Below are 18,291 nucleotides of genomic sequence, written 5' to 3' on the forward strand. Positions count from 1 at the left end.
GTCCGCCTGTTAAGAAAAGCCGGCCAAGGCGTGCGCGTCTGGATTTATGTGCGTATAAATCATCACCATAATGACACCTGCAGCAATAACGCCACACCGCGCCACACAGCCACCGTTGGGGTTTCTGGCCAATTTACTGCCTGCGACCCCATGGGCAGCCACGGCGTCGGATGTGCTAACGAACGATGATGATGCTTTAACGAGCGACCAACGATCACGCTCTTGTGTGTGTAACCCTGGCATCGAATCCCTGGCCGAGACGGTGTGTCAATTGGGCGATTTGTCTTCCGACGATGACACACCGAACATACGGGAGTGTGCGGTGAAGGTTGCAACCCGCTTGCCACAATGCACCTGCACTCGATGACAGGTACCCGGCGGTGTGTGTGTGCGTGTGTGGTACGGGTGTATAAGAATTATATTTAATTATAACATTTTTCATAACCATTTACTATAATTTAATTACATGCAAATACCTATTATTACGCATGGAAATCATGGACTTGTCGCTCGCTCACTCTCCCCTGTCGCGGCATTTTCGAGATTCACGCTACGAACAAATCACCACCTCCGTCCATACTGCAAATGGGGTGTGGATAAGGGTTGTGTGATTTACAATGTAGCTCTCCGTGCCGGAAATATCGATCATCAGCCCCGTCGGGGTGTTTCGCTAGCTTCAGCCATCTTCAGAAACATGTCCCTTTGAAGAGTGCAAAGTCTTTGAATTGCTGGCGAAACCGACGCACTTCAACCGGCGGGGTGGACATCTGGGCGGTGAGCAGTTCGTCGCGGGCAGGTTCGTTGTTGGTGGTACTTCGAGCAGGCAGCTCAGTTTTCACGGTAATCGTTGCAAATCTTGCGTGATAGTGATGAAAGATTGCTACAATGTTTTCCATCGTTTTGGGGGTATTGGATGATTGGTGATGAACTCTGGATGGGAATTTTTACTCTACCGAAGTCAACAAAGCGACGTTACAAATGGTATTGCCAAAGATTGCGAGCTGATTTGGGGTGAGGTGAAATCTTGTAGAAGTGGACCAAACATGGCCTACTTAAATAGAAAGCGTATTGGATGACATTTCCAATCGGATATTGACAAGCCGAAGAATACACTAAAGCTGTAGCTGTACGAGTTCAAGCTGGATTTACTTTAAATTCCAATTGGTTCAAATTAGTTATGGTCATGCTGGTCCAATGTTTTCCCAATAAAGCAATTATCACCATAAAATTACTATAATAAATGACCTCCACCTAGCAGACAGACATTCATTGATTGCTCCTTTCGCATCATTGCCCTCTATTTAAACGGTTCAAAATGAATGTCCCTGTGTGTATGACAAACTTGCTCACTCCCACAGAGCAGGCAGCTCCATGGGGTCGACAAAATAGAGCAATTCCTCATTTTCTCCCAGCACGGAGAGGGTGCCCAAGTGCCCAAGAAAAACGACACCGCTGCGCGCAATTCCTGTGCACTATACACCGATTTTAACCCCACTGCCACACCCTTCCCGAGCTCCCCGACACGATGCGATGAAAACGCCCGGAAGGTAAGTGCGATAAATTAAAGTACCGATAAACACGGTCATCGAGGATCGCCCAAAAGGATGTGTCCCAGAGCGTTTAAGCCTGCAGTTTTGGGGCGGGGTTCTTTTTCCTGCAGAAGACCTTAAAAACGCACGCAAACTGGTTTAACAAAGATGTGGGGTCCGCCGAGGGACCCACGGGGAGATGGGACACAGGACTAACGAGGGCACAAGCTTGTGTGCGTCCGCATCTTCGGGTGATTTACGCTTAATTGCTTTTGGTCCGCTTTCTTGGGCTGTGGATGGGCTGTATTAATCGGCGATACGGCGTGGTTGAATTTCTTGCCGGCCTCTCCCTCTCATTGCCTCCGAACGCAAAATCATCGAATATCGCACGGGAATCGATTGCGCTTTGCTCCCCTGTTGCGAAACACAACGGCACACACACACACACGCTGTGCACCAGTGCTCCTTCCATTTGAGGCCGCAAATTTATGGACACATGGCATTAATTTCGATGCTGCTGCTGGTGCTGGTGCGGTTGCTGCAGCTGCATACACGATTGCAGCTCGCAATGGGTTTGGGAGGAATCTCAAGCACAAAGTAACATGCTGGCACACACAGACAGACAGACACAGACACACCAAGTTTCCTGCGGGTAAACGGGGCCCGGCACAATACAATGAAGCTATTTTACCGAGCATAATATTTACCTTATCCTTATCGGCTTGCGGGGGCTAAGAAAATGTATGATTTTATTAAACGCAACCATGGCATCGCAAGATCGGACGGGTGTGTTTGGAAGGGAGGGGAGTAGAGCATTGTTGTACTGGAAGAAAATGGAACGTAAGGTTGCTGTTGCTGCTGCTGCTTGTGTGCTGAGTAATTCCGATAACGGAGATAAAGTGGACAGCGAATGGATGCATCAATAACTCGGTCAATATGAATGTTTGCTTGCTGCATGTTAATACAGCTCCATTATGAGCAATGATGATCGATAGCGTCCCAGGTCCTGGGAAAAGGGTTTCCGTGGCAAGTAGATGCACTGCTGGAGTAACTTAAGATGTTGGATGAGCTGTTGATTTAGGATTGTTTTTTTATATTATCCTTGTCGTTTTATTAGATTTTTGGTATGTTTTATTATTTTCTTGGTTACACTCCAATAAACTTATTGCAATTGGAGCATGTTGACTCGTTAATTTATAATCAGATTGTTAATTGGTTTATTAAATAGAATATTCCGATACAGTAAAGCTCTATATTCAAGGACTGTCGGTTTAACAACTAAAGGATCCATAGTTTAAAGACATATTTGATTTAGTATTTATTGACTGACAGAGCTGAGAAGTTTACAGCACTGAGTAAGTTGGGCCCATCAATTTCGCCACTAATCAAACCTGTCACAAAGAGACGTTGAGCGTTCGCACGTCTAGGTGAGAGTGGTTCCAGACCTAACAGTAAGCATCGACTGCTGTGACTCATATGACTATGATTTCGTTGATGGGACATTGATTTTATAGTAAAGAGAATCAAGGAAAATTTCGTACGTAAAGTAATTTTCCCATTGGAATGAGTCGGTGCATTTCAAATCTAACTATATGGACTAACGGGCTTGAGAAGGCTCCTTTATAAGTTGTAAGTACTCCAACGGGTAGCTTGCGCAATATATATGATAGATATAATAACTTCTATACAAGATCATGATGATCCGCAAGCAATGACTCCAAAACTCAGTGCGATCATTTCAGGCGAATTTCGCCGGCATTTCCCTATGTCAACCAAGTCCGCGGACAACATCCCCGCGAGGATAGAATTGATAAAAATTGAAGGTAGATCTTGAAAACATTCCCACACGCACACGTCTTCGTTTGCGCTGACTAAAATTCCGGATAACTGACGACAGGCAGCTCGGAAAGTCGTTGATTTATTTTTGCAATTTAGCTTAAATAATTACCTTTCAAAGGATGTTTATGGGCATTATCTCTCTTAGTTTGTTTTTCTATAGCCTGCCGAAAAATGCGTTTTTCAAATGCGAACGCTAGCGATCACGATTAGATCTCAGATGGTTATAAAGATCACGCTAGAATGGTAGTTCCTAGATCATGATTTTGATGATTTTTTAAATGATCCAACATCTAAATACAACATTTTGCTGATCTAAAATTAATATGTAAAAACGCCATTCTTGAAAATGTCGTTTAATCAAAGAAGTAAAACAAAATTCCATCCATAGGGACAATCTCAAACAATCACTCGATGTTGAGATCAGCTTTTACAGGATAATATAAATAAGAACAAGGGAGAAATTTATAAAAGTAGAAAAAATTGAATTTACAACAGCATTAAACCAAACATTAAAATTAAAAAAAACGACACTTACAAAGTAAACTAAGTAATACTTGTAATGATCGATTATTAGTAAAAAGATGTGAAACAATTATGTTGCAATTATACATAAATATAGAATACCACCGCGTCTGCACGACCATCCTGCCGAGTGTGTATGTGAGAAGAGGTTTTCGTGCTTGATACGATACCGTACCGAATGGTTAGATGGAATGCCGTTCGAAAGCGAAGCCGTGAAACGAGGTGACACCGCGTTGGCCTAATGGGTGAAACTCGGAAAAATCCAGCCCGATCGATGTACCCGATCGACGGTGCCCTCCCTACCTAGCTGCTGGCTACAGTTTAAATTCAATTAACATTTTTCCACGCACAAATCTCGGCTCTCGTATCGCGAGGTTCGGGTCAGGGAAAGCCGCCGGTGCGCCAGAGCGCTCCGTTACCGAATGGAAAGAATGCTGGCCCAGCTGGCTAGAACCGAAAGTGGAGCTAGTGTGTAAGGCTGCTGCTGCTGCTGCTGCTGCTGCTGTTTGCTGTTGGTGATGTGAAATAATTTAAATTGCACAATTGCCTGCACTAAAACGGGGAGGGTGAGCGTGAAACTGGATCAGTGCACCCCTGAACTGATGATGGCCAACTCCTCTCTCGCACGCACGCACGCACACACTGGGTGGAGATTTTCCTTTTTCGGAGGAAAGGGAAAATCCACCCCTTCTCCGTAAGCTGGCAAGGTGTGTTTGACTTCGATTATAATGATCGCGACACGGCTAGAACCAATCAAAATGCTTGCGCCCGGGGACGGGTACCGCCCGAAACCGGAGCATTTGCACCAATACCGAACGTGGCTTTTTGTGTGCAGGGCGATCGTACAGATATGGGGGGGGTTTTAGCTTGCTCTTGGTGGTGTACCTTGCTCGGGCACGGCGTGTTGCATCATGTCACGTAGCGGAGAGGCTATATTAATTTAAATGGTAATGTTTTAGTAAGACAGAGAGATGCGGTAACACCTTTCGGTGGAACACTGCAGTACCTGCATGTAAGTTCAAAAATACAGGGCTTACCTAGCCAAACTGCGGCATCGTAAAAGAATGTAGTACTGGCATTCGAGCCTTGTGACGAATGAATTGGGCATAGTAAAGATATCCTAAAATGATATTTGGTCGCAAAAATCTTGGTCGCAGAAATCTTGGTCGCAAAGCTCTTGGTCACAAAATTCTTTGTCACAAAATTCTTGGCCGCAAAGCTCTTAGTCGTAAAGTTCCAGATCTCAAAATTCTTGGTCGCAAAACTCTTGGTCGCAGAAATCTTGGTCGCAGAAATCCTCGTCGCAAAGCTCTTGGTCCCAAAATCCTTGGTCGCAATGTTCTTGATCGCAAAATTCTTGGTCGCAGAAATCTTCGTCGTAGATATCTTGGTCGCAAAATCCTTGGTCGCAAAAATCTTGGTCGCAAAGTTCTTGGTCGCAAAATCCTTGGTCGCAAAATTCTTGGTCGCAAAATTCTTGGTCGCAAAGATCATGATCGTACAATTCTTGTTCGCAAAGAACAATAATCTTGGTCGCAAAGCTCTTAGTCGCAAAGTTCTTGGTCGCAAAATTTGTCAAGAATTGATCCTGTTCATGGTCTTTTTGAAGTTAAGCGCATTTAACCAATAGGTAACTGGAACAGCAACTGTGTAATGTATTTTGACAAGGTTGTGTATTGTGTTCAGAATGTTTTCATAGTTGTCTTGGTCACTCCATGCGATTTGCAACGGAGGTACTTACAATGTATGTTCAAGTTGATGTAGAAATGACTTTGAGGGGTTAAGATACTTGCTTATAAGCAAGTGTCCAGAAGTTTATTGTGCTGATGTGTTAGCTACTGTGTCAGTAATTATCAAGCAACATACTTATTGTGTACTTCAATGTGCCAACAAGGTTATGAAATTGTATGCATATTATTAATGGTTTCTGCTTTGTATGACGATATGGTTCTTATAGCTTAAAGAACTGATTATCTGTAAAACCCGGTCGAAAGTAATATAACGTCTTGTAGAAATTACACCAAAAATTATATCGAATTATAAAATCAACTCGAATGAAACTCTCGCCACAGCCCAATCATCCATGTTCCCACAAATAAGATTGTAGCCCGATTGCAACAACATTCCATCATTTGCAGTTGTACTTGTATGCAGGTTTCGCTTGAAGCCTACTGATCCACAAATGCATTGTACTTCACCGTCATAAAATCAGGACGTTTTGATTCCGCTCCAACACACGCACACACACAGGCGAACACACCCTGTAATTGCTAATGTGCCGACATCGCGACCTTTACACCCTTTGCGCGCGGGGAAACAATCCGCACTGTGGTCGTGCGCCGTTGATCATCATTAGCAATCGGCTGTGGGGTCATTTGTCATAGGAACGCGGCTGCAGAATGCTGTGGTGCAGCAAAAATCGGTAATGATCGGCCGGATGTGTGTGTGTGTGTGTGTGTGTGTGTGTGTGTGGCGGCCGCTGCAACCACCATATTGCCGCGAAACGATAATGTGAGAAACGTGAGATCGTGCATCGTCAGCAACCGCCGCCGGTGGAGGACACCAAACCGGCGCCGATCGACGGATAATTGTTACAAATGAATGGAGTTCGGTGTTCGTGGCACCTAGTGGCACCGAAAAGGGCAACCGTGTACGGGTCTCTGTGTATGTGTGTGTGTGTGTGAATACGCAATGCACTTTACCGTTTTAATTGCGGTTGAAAGCTGACATCGGGTTGTCGGGTTGCGCTCTAACATCTGTCAAGAATGTCATCACTCGCTGTGTCGAGTGCGCATCTTCCATGATGACACCTTTTCTCCATCGCTCCCGGCTTAGTACCACCAACCTGTGTGCAATATTTATTTAAATTACAACACTGTCCAGCCAGGCATCACTATCTCTCTCTCATGCTCACACTGCTCTATTAGTCCCGTTTCCTCTTCGCTGGGGAGCTGTGTTTACTTGCAGCTGGTTCAAGGTCTCGAGCGCTGTATCGATCCGAGCGTTGCCGAGAAGTGGCCACAGAGGCAAACGACACACAGCGAGCGGGATCGACGCCAGGCTAAAACCTCGGGACGTGCAAAAGGGCAAGCAAACCGCGAGTGTTTGTGTAGCTGCAAGTGGCAGAATGCACTTTCCGAAGCACCTTTCCGCTCTGAGCGCACGTGAGCGCACTGCCGGTGGAGATGGAGACCGGTGGGCGACCTTTATTGGAGGTGCGCATCGGTTATTAAATTATGATTGCACGTGCTGGCTATATCAGTGCTGCAGTCGGACGGCAGTAGAAATGAAAGAAAATCACAACCACCAGAGATTGAATGATGCAGTTTTGGTGAATGTTCTTGGAAGAAAAAACAACCCCAAACGGATTGAACGCTCGCCTTCACGTCATAATAATGTGGAACTAATGCGTGAAGTGTGGGGCGCACTCCGATTGCCGCTTCCGATTGTCCGGCGAGGCTGACAGGCGGGCCTGATTGGATTGACATTTTTATGAGTGTGAGCGGTGTGGCTCGACTCGTCTTGCTGCTGCGTTTTGGTGCCGCGTTTGCTTCTGCTGTCCCCCCCCCCCTTGCACGTTTTGCGCGAATTTGATCGTCTCGTCTGATGGGAAGGATGTGCGTGCTACGGGGCAGCGCGAGACGTCACCGGGTACGCGCAGTTGTCATACAAAACCGCGAACAGACAGATAGCCTTCAAGTCGTTGCGGTCCGGATGGCAGAACGGTCATACAAACCGCAGGCGAGATGTAAAAATGCGCGGGGCACAAGGGTGGGCAAGGGCTGGGCTGGCGGTGCATAATCGAACGTAATCGCTTTTGCGTAGTGGTAGTGGGCTGCACCGTGCGGTAGGATTCTATTTTTTCAACCAAACGGTTGACTGATGATAGATATAGAGTGTCATATTTGTGAGGGTTTAGAGATTTACGCAAAATGGTGCTTTAGCTTAGGTAGCAGTTCTATAAACGAAAATGGCCTAGTGCTTAGTGCTTTGTCATGATTACTCCATTTAGTGGGCAACACGATTAAAGCAATTTGTTTTTAATAAATAAAAGGACTAGATTATTAGATGATTTAGTTGATTAGAGTCACTCTTAATTGATGAAACTCTTTCGACCTTGATTTCGAATGATTTTTTTTATTTTAAGTCTTCTTGTTCTTCTTCTCCTTATTCTTTCTCTTTTTCTTCTTCTTTTTTTCTTCTTCTTCTTCTTCTTCTTCTCCTTCTTCTTCTATTTCTTCCTATGCTTCTTCTTACTTTTACTCTTTTTCCTTTTCTTTTTCTTCTTCATCTTCATCTTAATCTTCTTCTTCTTCTTCTTCTTATTTCTTACTTACTTACTTACTTACTTACTTACTTGCTTACTTACTTACTTACTTGCTTACTTGCTTACTTACTTACTTATTTACTTACTTTTTTTTTCTCCTTCTTCTCCTTCTTCTCCTTCTTCTTCTTCTTCTTCTTCTTCTTATTCTTCTTCTTCTACTACTACTACTACTACTACTACTACTACTACTACTACTACTACTACTACTACTACTACTACTACTACTACTACTACTTCTTCCTATTCTTCTTCTTACTGTTATTCTTTTTTCTGTTCTTTTTCTTCTTCTTCTTCTTCTTACTTTTCATATTAAATATAAATCAACCTTCCGGGCCTTGCAAGATCTTCGCTCGACAAGGGCTACTATGAGTGACTAACTGATGAGAACCCAGTAAGATCAGTACGAATAAGAAGTAAGTCCTGCATAAAAAGGATCCTAGAAATAAAATCTTTTTACCACAACCGAATGCGAAGGTGTTTGCCAAAAATCGATCATTGACTTTTTTAGCATCGTTCATGCAAATCATTCTTACAGTGGCATGTACATAATGTTCTCTCTTTACCAACGTTCTGTTCATTTTGGTGGCTCTAGTTGGCAGTTCGTATGCGTTGCCATTAAGTTGGAAAGGATTATTGTTTTGGTTTTTTTTTCTTCTATTTGTCATGATAAGTCTCACCTCTTACCCCAACGCAGGTTTGAGAAGGGCAACAGTAAAAATCTATTAGATAATTTAAGATAATGAACATAACATAGCTCCATGAGAGGAAAAACGGGCTCAACGGGAATTCCTTACCATCCTTTACGTAGCTCGCCAAGAACCAGCTAATGGATCCGGTGCACTACTTATCAGAACACGACTGTGACATGCATATGGTCAGCTCCACTGGTACCTCCAGGACAAAACATTCCGAAGCAGAACAATCTAATGTATCTGTTATTGGCCACTTACAATCATCATTGAGTGAATACTGATGTGACCTCCTAGACTGTGTTAAATCATAATATCCCCCAAATCGAGAATAGAAAAGTGACTGAATGACATAGGAGATCTACACATATTTCGCGTTACACAGATTGCTTAACATAGATCACGCACTTTCGTTTGACATTAGATAATCTTCTCGCATTCTTCTGGTTTATTCTCAATTATGAAAGAGTTATCGTTGGATAGTCATATTGGCAATTGTTGCAAACTATCAAACCGCTTATCGATGAAACCTAACATCCATGAATGTATCTCAATCCTGCTATATAAGTCCAACAAATAAGGAATACTGATAGTTTTATTATGGTAATACCTCATCATGTTTGTTGCAGTCCGTTGGTCTAATCGATAAGCATTGAGTCTCGCGTGAGGTCGGATATGGATCGATTCTTATTGCGGGCCTGTTCAAGCTTGATTTACTTTCTTCGGGATTATGATACTTATCTTACTACTTACCTTACGTACGTATATGTGTATGTGTTTGTTTTAAAATAATAAATAAAGAAAGCGATTAAAAACGTCAAATTCTATAGAGGGGGTTCTGCTGAAAGTTATTTGTTTTCCCTTTAACTTATTTTTTGTAATCAGCTTTAAAGAATCACTTTTTATGCCAACTTGCAATATTATTTTACATAAGAACTATCTCTTCAAATCAGCTTTCATAAAAAAAACATTTCTTCCAAATTCTTAAATTAGTTCCTCATTACACCACGGTGCAAATTATATGATTAATATTCCATCGCCACCAGTGATTATCAAAACGCGCCCCTAAACCTCTTATTACCGGGTGAGGAAGGAGGACAAAAATCGTATCATTATGAGTGCTGCTGCTTTCGCTGTCACGTTGTTAGGGTGGTGTGCGCCAGCAAAAAAAGGCTGCCTCTTCAAAAAGGGAAAAAAATCGCCACGCAAACCTTCATTGCCTTACACCACGTCTCACGCACGCGCGTTCTTCGCGGTTGAAGGTGTTGAATAATTTGCGCACAACCTTAAGCTGCCTTCCCTTCGGCCACTGACAAAAAAGTGAGTGTCATTTAGGCATTGCATGCGCGAAAAGATCTTCCCACTCTCTACACGATCCACTGGACGGGGGGATACATTAATTGTCAATAATAACCATCGGCCGTACCAATCTCGTGCCATCGCTTCGGGTGCCGTCGTCTGCCAAGTGAAGTTTGTGTCCAGTTGGATTTTGGGCCCGGCCCAGTGAAGGAAGCCAGTAAGGCGGGGGCAGCACCTTAATGAGATGCTTAAAACGGTGAGTGTGCTTCAAGCATGAGTGTGTAGCAAAGCACTTGCAGCGGGGAATTGCCAGTTGGACAACGCCAATCACTTGCCTGTTAATCAGCACGAGGCTTGATAAAGATGAGGAGTGAACGCTAGATAAATGCTTCCCAATGCAGCCGCTCAAATTACCGCCAAAGCTAGCGCTATTGAGACAACAAACTTGAGTTGAGGCGTTGTTAATGAAGCTGGTCTGATGCTGGTGGTGCTTCTGCTAGTCGCTTCACCGTACCAGAGGGTCAGAGGGTACCGCGTCGGTTCATGCGTCGGATGTTTACGTCTTCGAAACATAATATTTGCCCCCGCAAACGCATTTGCGATCAATTTACCTTGCCACAGCTGTGGGTGTTAAGCAAGTACGAATTGCACTCAGAAAACCTCACTCCACACCACGGCTCTGCGTCATATTAAGCCGGCGAAAGCAGTTCACTCGCTAGTCGCAGAGTGAAGGAGAAGTGTGAGGAGCAAATTAAAATTCAAAAGAAAGTAACGCCTTCCAATTGCGCGGCCGTGTGGTAAGTAAATATAATTTAAAAAAAGGAAAGAAGACCCCAACGTGTCATATTTCATCCTTCTTTACTGTCCGAGCGGGCTAAGCGAAACCGGAGGAGATTTTTGTGTACAATCAGTAACCGTTTAAGCGCGTCATTAGTGCTTGCGTTCTGCCCAAGGAAGAAAGGTCCACTGTCAACCCTGGGGGAAGCACTTTTGGCCGCTTGCCTCATTATGTCGCCAATCACCGCCAATTCGTGGAGAAAGGACGGAAAGGACCAGTCAGTTCCGTCAGTGTCAGCGTCCGGGAACTTTTTACCGGGACAGTGCCGGCGATGGAAAAAGGGGACAGGATGTAATCCTCATCCGATCCGCAAAAGTTATGCACCTTTATCGTTATCAGACGGTGCATTTCGTGTTGCCAATTTTCTTGCGACATTTCACTGTCTTTTATCGTTTCCCAAAGTCATCGGGTTTTTTCCCCTGCAAGCGAAGATCACCACAAAACGCTATCGCGATGAAGCTGTCACTCAAATCTTGGCGCTCACTCTGTCAATCGTTTCGAGTGCACACACACTCGTGCGGAGACGCTGTGCGGTGGAAGGTTTAGAATGGTGGCCGTGTATTTGTCAGCTTTTCCACCTGTGGGGAGTGCCTGCGCTTTATCAGATGGTGATTAATCATAGGGCGATCGTTTTTGCTCGCCGATGGAAGCGATGCGGGCAAGAAGCTGAACGTCACGAGCGACTTGAGAGAGAGAGGATTATGAGCTTTGCGAATAAAGAATGGATGGACAGAATGCAAAGTTTGAAGCGAATTGACGTTACTCCCGGAGTCGCATCAAACACCTCGCATTGCAAACAGAGGTGTACATATTTCAACAACTGACAGTAATGATGTTTGATTAACTTTGCCATCACTTACCTACTGGTCTGTGGTCGTGGTGCTGGTTTGTTGGCGATGCAAGATGAATGCTCTTTAAATGGCTTGCACTTTCTGTTTTGCTTTAATCAATTTCGCTGCCCGTTTGCTGACGATTTCACGTACGCAGCCACTGTCGTAACGCTCTTGTAACGCTCTTGTAACTACCACTGAAAGGCGTTACTGTGTTAGCACACAACGGCAGCACAGAGTGCCCTTTTCTCTACGCACACTTTTAATCGATCCGTGTGAGTGATGTGGCTGGGTAGGTAAAGCACTTTACACTTATTTTCGACATACCAGCATCACCATCGGCAACGCAACTAATTTGATGGTATCGGGTTACGAATCATTCACTACACGACACACTCTGCACACACACACACGGTTGCCTGTTGTTTGCCATTATTTTGTTGCGCACTCCTAACAGCACGCTTTAACCCACAGAACGCAGTGATGCGGGTGGTGGTATAAATTTAGACACTATGCACTATGTCACCGATCGGCCGTTATCACTTACGTGCCGCGGCCCGATATCCCGAACAGCCACACTGCCGCACACCAAACACCTGTTGCATCGGTGCGGGTTGAGCGTAGGAACCGATGGCGCCCATGCGCCCCAACCCGTTGCTAGGGAGCGAATGCAAAGCCGCGCGAACTGCTGCAGACCTGGGCAAGGCACCACTAAACACCGGGGGATGATATCGAACCGACCGGCCGGCCGAATACGAAGCGGATATCCACACAAAGGCCGGGGCCCGTCTATTTGGCTCGGTTACAACCAGCCCGCCGACCCACCGCGCCGTGGTCGTGGGGAAGCGCGAGAAAGCAAAGCAAAAAGGTAAAGATCTGCGCTACGCGAACGCTGTGGGAGCGACAGCGGCGGCCCGCGTCTTATCGGCACGCGTGTTGAACCGAAACAAAGCGCAAAAGAAAAAATCGCTCCCCGGATCGGATCGGGTGCCCCGGTGCGGATAGGCGGTCTGTGCACTATGGGCAATTTGACAACGATGGCGGGTTGATTGAAGGGGAAATTGGAAAACGTAATTAATGTAAAATGTAAATAAGGTACAACATATTTTCATATTGTGTGATATTTTTTTATGCTGATTTTGTAAAAATTAGTTTAATCAATATTTTATTTTATTTTTTTTTTTAATATTTTATGAAAATTAATCAATAATTGCGAAAGCATGCGTTTGTATGGAAAACCGGTTTTTGAAAATTTCACAAAAATCTCATGGCCTACCGAGAAATTGAAGAAAATTTCAAATTTGGTATAGAAAAACGTGCCAATTGAAAAGCTCATATTTAATAGTTGGCAGGGAATCGAAGTTCAACCAGTGAGCTCAGGCTGTATTTGGTAATTATTTTGTTTATTTTTTTCAATCATATCTCGAATTATTTTGTCTTAAATAAAAATTGAAATTAAGTTATGTTTTCTCTAGCAAACTACTATCACCTCCATCAACATTACCTTCACTTTATGAACAAATTCGGACGATTTGATTCAAAAAACAAAAAATTCAAACTAGGAATACAAACATTCTGAACGAATCAAAATGCGTGGTAAAGTGTTTACTATTTTATAGTTTCAAGAGTGTATTTTATTTTCAACACATGCTATTGACATCGCATTAAAAACAGGCTCGCCATGGTCAAGAGTTTGGAGTTTGGAGTTTTGGAAGGAAATCTGTCAGAGAACAGTAAAAAAATCATATCATTCAAATAATGTCTAGTTCAAACCAATGGCTAATAAGAATGCTATTGCACCTTAGCCTCATAACATCTAGGCTAAATGTTTATTAAAATTTAACTAAAAAAATAAAATAAAATAATGAAACTATTACGATGGGTGTTATATTTCTTTTCTTTTGAACTGCTGGCTAACGAAGTTCGAATGTAATTAATTCACCATTAAACCATCGTGCTGTATGATTATCACCCATAGTGCGAACGCAATGTGGGTTAGAGAAACGGCTGAAGAACGGGTTGAGAGCGCAAGGGGTTTACATGTGTTTAAAGGGAGAAGCGATATGTTGTTTGCCCAAGCACATGCTTAAGCGACCCGGCACAAGTCACCCATGTGGGTGACGACAGCTGTGAAGTGATGCTCTTCGTCCACACACCCACACCGACCCACCGACTACAGTGATTGCCACAAAAAGAAGACACAGACACACATTTGAGTTGCAGCAAATGGAATCAACTTGATTTGTGTGAGTGTTTTCTGGCATAACATTAAATTAGTCTTGCTTATTTGGGTATTATAAAGTAACTAATTTAAAAGTATCGTGCAACAATTGGTAAGTCAATTAATTAAAAGGGATAGTTGCCATTCAAAAAAATCACAGAAAACTCAAACCGCCCAAAAGTATGCAAACTGTCGCACATTGTTTCAAGCGCATTGTGATACAGTTACGGCCAAAGAGATGAGATAAAGGGGTTGCGACAATTTATTAAAAGAGGATGTTTTATCTTTTCATTACAGCTGTTCCGATTATCCTTATAAATCGTACATCATTCTAAAAAAAAAAAAATTAACAATACTAAAACAGACTAAAAGTATTAAATTGAGCATTTGTAACAATTATTATAGCTAATTTTTTAAATTAATTTTTAAGCAAGCAGTTAATTTTTTAAGCAAATTAACTTTAAATAAAATATAATTATACTGTTCAAAAAATTTCTTTCAATGTAAGATTGTTAGCAAATTGTATACAACAAAAAAGTATATTTCAATATTTCAAACCGAAATAAAAAAAAAGTCAAATAAAAGTAGAATATTTTAACTTGACATGAAAATTGAACTTACCTTAACAACATTACCAGGGATTTTCAGGGGCTCTCATAGTTGTGGGACACTTCCTTGACTCTTTCTTATGGGAAGTGAACTGCATATGGTGTAAATTGGACTCTCAAGCACTCTTTTTGGACAGACTTCTTGGAAATTCCTATAGGATTTGTCCAACTAGCGTGCCATAGAGTCCAATTCCCATTCCCATTAAGTTCATTTCATGTTAGAAAGAGTTCATTAACGGCGAATGTTAGAAAGAGTTCATGTTAGAAAGAGTGGGACATGGCTATGAGAACTCGTGGCAAACCCTGTAAATAGGTTTTATTGAGTGAAAGGCAACACTGTCATCACTACTCAAGTTCTTACACACTTAGAAAGAATGTATTACCACGTGACAGTTAATTTTTAAATTTGAATTGAAATGTTTTTATTTTGAAAATAATTTTAGTACATAAATCAGTTTTACACTTCCACCATCCACCATGGCGTCGCATCCGTTCGTCCACTACTAACCCACCAATTTTGTTCACTCTGTGTGTTTGCCATCTCTGTTTTTTTTTCTGGTAGCCGTCAATGAACACACGTACACACACATACACATACACGCACGGGCACAGCTTTACATATCCTACATAGACCGGTTATAACTTTCATATGAATGTTTGTTTGTGTAGTTTTTGTTTTTGTCGTTTGGTTTATGAACTCACTTTCTATTTCCTTTTATCGTCTTGCTTTGCATGTTTGGTTTTGTTCGTTAGTTTATGATCAGTTTGGTGCACATATTGTGTTGTAAAGTTTGTGTGTTCATAGTTACCATTTTCATATTGAGTTTTCTTATCTGTTGTATTGTGTTTGTTATTTTATTGCCTCGAACCCTTTCTTTATTGTAGTGTTTGCCTTTTGCCATGAATTGTTTTTATTTTATTTTTATTTCTTAGAAGCGTAACAGTTTGCTTGTAATGGTTGTAACCTTATTGGTTTTATAAAAATGGAAAAGATTACATTCTTCGGTTGAAATAAAGACTTCCAATTCAAATGCCATATCAAACGACGTTTTATGTAGAAAAAAGGACATTGTTCCGATAGAACATCGAGGAAAAAAACAGTTGGTGGGAGTGTGTGTGCGTGTGTGTGTGTGCGTACCGCTAGACTATTTTAGAGTTTTGTGTGGTGTTTGCGTGCACTGCGATTCGCCCACCACACCTCATTTCACATCACTGCTCACTTCCGGTACGACAATATTTGATAATATATTTCCATAATTACCTTAAGGAATTACTACACAACTAATTTAAGTGTGAGTGTGTGAGTGGGTATGTAATGTGTGTGTGTGTATGTATGTGTTCTTATTTATGTAAGTTGTGTTTTACATGACGTTCCGCTCCGCGCATGAACCGTCACAACTGTTTCGTTAATAAAAGTGATGTTTTGTGTTTGCTGCCTAGCCACTCCTCCTTCTACTACACTGTATCAATTAGTTTACTTTTTATCAACAACAATTTATTTTTAACATTATTTTATTACTTTTGCGTAGTGTTTTCCATTTTTTTCTTTCCTTTCCCTTTTCTGCACTCTTGCATTTCCATATTGTTTATCTTCCATTTGTGATTGATAACGACTCTAGATGTATCGTTTTTTTCTTTTTTACTTCTTTTTTTTGCTTTTGCAGTGTATTCTTATCGCCTTTTGAATGGCGACCACTACTTAACCTTTTGTTTTGTGTCATGCTGCTCCTGCCCTCCTTGCAAACCCACCTAGTTATTATTCAGTGAGTTTTGTATTTAGTTAGGTCACGTTTGCTACTATACTTTTTTTGTGGAATTGTTCACCTACCTTAGTGTGTGTACTCCTGCAAACTTATTCCCTTTTTGTTTCGGTTTTGCAGTTTCGCGGGTTTTTCCATTTTCATCATCACTCATTAGCGGTGGTTTTGTGCCTTTTTTGGGGTCACTTTCCTATTTTTGGACATTTTGTATTGGTAGGTGTTTTTCATTTCACTTCTTTTTTTTACTGTCGATTTCGATTTTGCATTCTATTTGAAAAGTTCATTTCTTTTGTTTTGTTTTTTCTTCTTCTTTCATTAACTTGTGTGTTAGATGTTTTTTTTCTTTTGTGACATCTCTTTCAATGTCTTTGCGTCAGTGTGTGGTAGTGAACTTTGCCCTTCCTCTCAGCTAGCTTCTCGAAATAGTTGTGAAGTAGTGCGGAATGCGCGAATCGACACACATGCCCTCTACAATACCACATACTTGCACTAGTACGGTTTTTAAAAAAAATTCTTTTATAACTATCACAGACAAAGTGATGAATGCACACGTGTACTGGAATTTCCCTCCGCCCTTTTTTTATCTTTTCCAGCCATCTGCCTGCTTCCCCACTGCAATTTTTTTGCGTTCGATTCGCAGAGGGAGGTGGTGTGTTTCTCTGCTGGAGCGGGAATTAACTGACTTTCTTCCCGTGTGCTTTTCGGTTCTCGATTTGTCTCTTTTGTTCGTTTTTTTTTGTGTCGGTACACTGTCAACATTCGATTACTGCTTTTAACGAACGGTTTTTGCCTCTTTTGCTCTATTTTCTTCATTATAGTTCACACTTTCGTTGTAGTATTTCAAACACTCGTTCTTCTAATGCGTTGATTTTTGCCTTCGATTTTAGTTTCCTCCTTTTATACTTTTATTCTTCTGTTGTGTGAGAAGATACTTCCATATTCCCACTCGTGTTCAATTCATCACTTCACACGCCATTTCAATTGTTATGAGTTTTTTTTCTGTTTCTGTAGTTGTATCGTAATATATTTATTACTTAGGTTATTTCGGTTACGCCACTGCTGTTTTATAAAGTTTTTCTTCACGTGCGCTCTGCAACTCTCTGTGTCGGTCTGTTTGTGTGAGTATTATTTTATGCTTGTCACATACACACTTTTTAAACCTACATTCAAACCCACTTTCAACCCACGGGCAATTTACGTTAATCCAATGGATTAAGTGAGTGTGTGTTTGTGTGTGTGTGTGTGTGTGTGTGTGTGTGTGTGTGTGTATGTAAAGAGTTTGATAGTAAACGGCAATTACTAAAAATCTTACCACATAGTTTAAACGCTACTGAAGGGGAGGGACGGCAACATGGCCCTCCCGTTTGCATCTCCTTCCTTCATGTTAGTTTATCGATTAGAATATTGGTTGATTCGGTAAGTTTCACTACTCTCCTTTCATAATACGGCTGTACCTTGTTAGTAAATGTTCCAGCAGTGCGGAGGGATCTTACTATCGTTGCACACGTTGGAAATTGTCAGGAAAGGTGTGTGTGTTTGTGTCTGATGTTGTTGTTGTTTTGAGGGTATGTGTGCGTATTTGTTGAGTAATCTTGTCATGTGTCTACAAGATGAAATTGATTTCACTCTGCGTTTGGTTGGATTATTTATTTTCATGTGCAAGTGTAAGAATTAAAAAAAAACCTTTAAACTACCATCAAAGTCTTCAAAAATATTGAGAAGTGAACGATTGCAGAGTTCTTTTTAAGTAAAACTGTAAAAATATATAAATACAATCACTGCAATAGAAAAAAATGCATACGCAATACACTAAACTATCGTAGCGAATG

General features: G+C 41.9%; 1 protein-coding gene across 1 annotated transcript in view; it reads right to left on the minus strand.

Moving 5' to 3' along the window:
- LOC121599953 (bcl-2-related ovarian killer protein) overlaps positions 1–12,809 on the minus strand; it is a 48,193-nt gene extending 35,384 nt beyond the window's left edge. The window contains exon 1 of the mRNA XM_041928119.1: positions 11,904–12,809. The gene's annotated coding sequence lies outside the window, so the exon portion shown is untranslated. The remainder of the gene's footprint in view (positions 1–11,903) is intronic.
- Positions 12,810–18,291: the final 5,482 nt, after the last annotated feature.

This window comes from Anopheles merus, chromosome 3L (assembly GCF_017562075.2).
Source record: "Anopheles merus strain MAF chromosome 3L, AmerM5.1, whole genome shotgun sequence".
NCBI lineage: Eukaryota > Metazoa > Arthropoda > Insecta > Diptera > Culicidae > Anopheles > Anopheles merus.